Consider the following 3,950-nt stretch of genomic DNA (forward strand, 5'->3'; position numbering starts at 1 on the left):
GACACTCACCTTTGTCACTAACATTGGATTGAGCCACTATGAGCCTCGTTAGTTGCCACGTTAACTACATTAACGTGGAAGCTAACGTGGAGAAGAGGGATGATGAGCCAACGTTAGCGACACTCACCTTTGTCACAAACATTGGAGATGGCTATCAATACCACGTTAGAAGTCACGTTAACCTAGTTAACGTGAACTCTAACGTAGGAAGTAGGGGCGTTCTGAAGCGTTAGTGACAAAGGTAAGTGTCATTAACGCTCTCGAAGATTTGGCAAGCCTACGTTAAAGGCCACGTTAACTATTCTAACGTGAACTCTAACGTTGGGAGAAAGGGGTACTCTCAATGTTATTGAAGAAGGTAAACCCCAGTAACGTTTGCGAAGGGCCAAGGTGAGTGACAAAGGTTTAGTCCAACGTTAGTGACAAAGGTGAGTGTCACTAATGTTGGCTCATCTTCTTCTTCCACGTTAGAGCTCACGTTAACTAAGTTAACGTGGCTCTTAACGTGGCCAATTGCCCCTTTGGGAAAGTTAGTGGCACTTACTTTTACCACTAACGTTGGAGTTCTACTTCTCTTCCATGTTAGCTTCCACGTTAACATAGTTAACGTGGCAACTAACGTGGGCTATGATGGCTGACGAAGGCGTTATTGGCAATCACTTTTCTTGTTAACGTTGCAAGCTAGCCTTCATTCCACGTTAGTGGTCACGTTAGCTAGACTAACGTGGCTGCTAACATGGTTCTTCCTTGCTTCCTTTATCCTGAAATCAAGCAATAAAGTGCATCAAAGCTCTGATCCAAGTTATGAGACATGCATCATTCAATTTGTCCTTTAATTCATGCATAATTCTCATGAAATCATGTAAAATTCACAATGTTTGCTTGAATCAAGATGTAAGTGATTATTTACCCAAAACTTGCTTATTTCCTAAGAAAATGCATGAAACTACCTTAAAACCATAAAGAAAAGGTCAGTGAAACTGGCCAATGCCCTGGCATCACAACACCAAACTTAAAGCTTGCTTGTCCCTAAGCAAGTACTGGAACAAGAGAATGATGAATGAAATGACAAGAGGAATGAATCATTATTGTGGAAGTCATGTTCTTGGTTTTATGGGTTTCATGCATAGCAACTTAGGTTCATTCCTTTACTGGCTTTTAGACCTTTATCATGCCTTGGAATACTCACTTGATTGCACCCTTTGAGACTTTTATTTATTGATCCCTTTGTCTTTCCAAGGTTTATTTCTTCCTTAGGCTAAGTGTTCTGTGAGGGGGCGACTCTTTAAGATAAGCTTTCAGCCAACACTCCTGAACCAGTTGGTTCAAGGTGCTAGGTGTTGAAACACCCCTAAGGACTTACTCCCTCAAGTCTCTCTCCCCCATACATGCACACCAAATTAGGCATGTAAAATGCCATTGCACACAACTCTGGGCGTTCAGCGCCAGGTTGGTGCTTGTTCTGGGCATTGAACGCCCATTTGTAGCCTATTTCTGGCGTTGAACGCCAGAACCATGCTTGTTCTGGGCGTTCAGCCCCAGCTCTCCTCCAGGGTGCACTTCTGGCGTTCAAACGCCCAGATGCTGCCCTTTTTTGGCGTTCAGCGCCAGAACCATGTTCTGTTCTGGTGTTGAATGCCCAAAACATGCTTCTTACTGGCGTTTAAACGCCAGTAAGGTCTTCCTCCAGGGTGTGATTTTTCTTATGCTGTTTTTGATTCTGTTTTCAATTTTTTATATTTATTTTGTGACTCCACATGATCATGAACCTATAAAGACATAAAACTAAGAAAAATATAGTTAAATAAAAATTGGGTTGCCTCCCAACAAGCGCTTCTTTAATGTTAATAGCTTGACAGTGGGCTCTCATGGAGCCTCACAGATGTTCAGAGCATTGTTGAGACTCACCAACACCAAACTTAGAGTTTGGATATGGGAGTTCAACACCAAACTTGGAGTTTGGGTGTGGCCTCCCAACACTAAACTTAAAGTTTGACTGTGGGGCTTTGTTTGACTCTGTTTTGAGAGAAGCTTTTTATGCTTCCTCTCCAAGGATGCAGAGAGAGATCCTTGAGTTGTAAACACAAGGTTATCCTCATTTAATTGAAGAATCAATTCTCCTTTGTCCACATCAATCATAGCTCTTGCTGTGGCTAGGAAAGGTCTTCCTAGGATGATGGATTCATCCTCTTCCTTTCCAGTATCCAGGACTATAAAATCAGCAGGGATGTAAAGGCCTTCAACCTTTACTAACACGTCCTCTACTTGTCCATAGGCCTATTTTCTTGAGTTGTCTGCCATCTCTAATGAGATTTTAGCAGCTCGTACCCCATAGATTCCCAGTTTCTCTATTACAGAGAGGGGCATGAGGTTTATCCCTGAACCAAGTTCACACAGAGCCTTAAAGATCATGGTGCCTATAGTACAAGGTATTATGAACTTTTCAGGATCCTGTCTCTTCTGAGGCTGTGTCAGTTGATCCAGATCACTTAGTTCATTGGTGAACAAGGGAGGTTCATCTTCCCAAGTTTCAATACCAAATAATTTGGCATTTAGCTTCATGATTGCACCAAGGAACTTGGCAGCTTGCTCTTCAGTAACATCCTCATTCTCTTCAGAAGAGGGATACTCATCAGAGCTCATGAATGGCATAAGGAGGTTCAATGGAATCTCTATGGTCTCTAGATGAGCCTCAGAGTCCTTTGGTTCCTCAGAGGGAAGCTCCTTATTGATCACTGGACGTCCCAGGAGGTCTTCCTCCTTGGGATTCACGTCCTCTCCTTCCCTTATAGGTTCGGCCATGGTGCTTATATCAATGGCCTTGCACTCTCCTTTTGGATTCTCTTCTGTATTGCTTGGGAGAGTACTAGGAGGGATTTCAGTGATACTTTTACTCAGCTGGCCCACTTGTGCTTCCAAATTTCTAATGGAAGACCTTGTTTCATTCATGAAATTAACAGTGGCCTTGGACAGATCAGAAACTAAGTTTGCTAAATTAGAGGTATTTTGTCCAGAGTTCTCTGTCTGTTGCTGAGTGGATGATGGAAAAGGTTTACTATTGTTAAACCTGTATCTTCCACCATTATTAAAGCCTTGTTGAGGCTTTTGTTGATCCTTCCATGAGAGATTTGGATGATTTCTCCATGATGGATTATAGGTGTTTCCATAAGGTTCACCTAAGTAATTCACCGCTGCTATTGCAGGGTTCTCAGGATCATAAGCTTCTTCTTTAGAAGATACCTCTTGAGTACTGTTGGATGCAGCTTGCATTCCATTCAGACTCTGAGAAATCATATTGACTTGCTGAGTCAATATTTTGTTCTGAGCCAATATGGCATTCAAAGTATCAATTTCAAGAACTCCCTTCTTCATAGGCGTCCCATTACTCACAGGATTCCTCTCAGAAGTGTACATGAATTGGTTATTAGCAACCATGTCAATGAGTTCTTGAGCTTCTGCAGGCGTTTTCTTTAGGTGAATGGATCCACCTACAGAAGTGTCCAATGACATCTTTGATAGCTCAGATAAACCATCATAGAATATATCCAGGTTGGTCCATTCTGAAAGCATGTCAGAAGGACACTTTTTGGTCAGCTGCTTGTATCTTTCCCAAGCTTCATAGAGGGATTCACCTTCTTTTTGTTTGAAGGTTTGAACATCCACTCTAAGCTTGCTCAGCTTTTGAGGAGGAAAGAACTTGGCTAAGAAAGCCGTGACCAGCTTATCCCAAGAGTTCAGGCTATCTCTGGGTTGAGAGTCCAACCACATTCTAGCTCTGTCTCTTACAGCAAAAGGGAAAAGCATGAGCCTGTAGACTTCAGGATCTACTCCATTGGTCTTAACAGTATCACATATCTGCAAGAATTCAGTTAAGAACTGAAAAGGATCTTTAGATGGAAGTCCATGAAACTTGCAGTTCTGCTGCATCAGAGAAACTAGCTGAGGTTTCA

At 42.3% G+C, this 3,950-nt stretch overlaps 1 non-coding gene across 1 annotated transcript; it reads left to right on the forward strand.

The window, feature by feature from the left end:
• The first annotated feature begins 3,564 nt into the window (after window positions 1-3,564).
• LOC112781490 (small nucleolar RNA R71) lies at window positions 3,565-3,672 on the forward strand. Its single transcript, XR_003192266.1, has one exon. It is a non-coding gene; the product is annotated as a small nucleolar RNA R71 (small nucleolar RNA).
• The last annotated feature ends 278 nt before the right edge of the window (window positions 3,673-3,950 follow it).

Source organism: Arachis hypogaea, chromosome 19 (genome assembly GCF_003086295.3).
Source record: "Arachis hypogaea cultivar Tifrunner chromosome 19, arahy.Tifrunner.gnm2.J5K5, whole genome shotgun sequence".
Taxonomy (NCBI): Eukaryota; Viridiplantae; Streptophyta; class Magnoliopsida; order Fabales; family Fabaceae; genus Arachis; species Arachis hypogaea.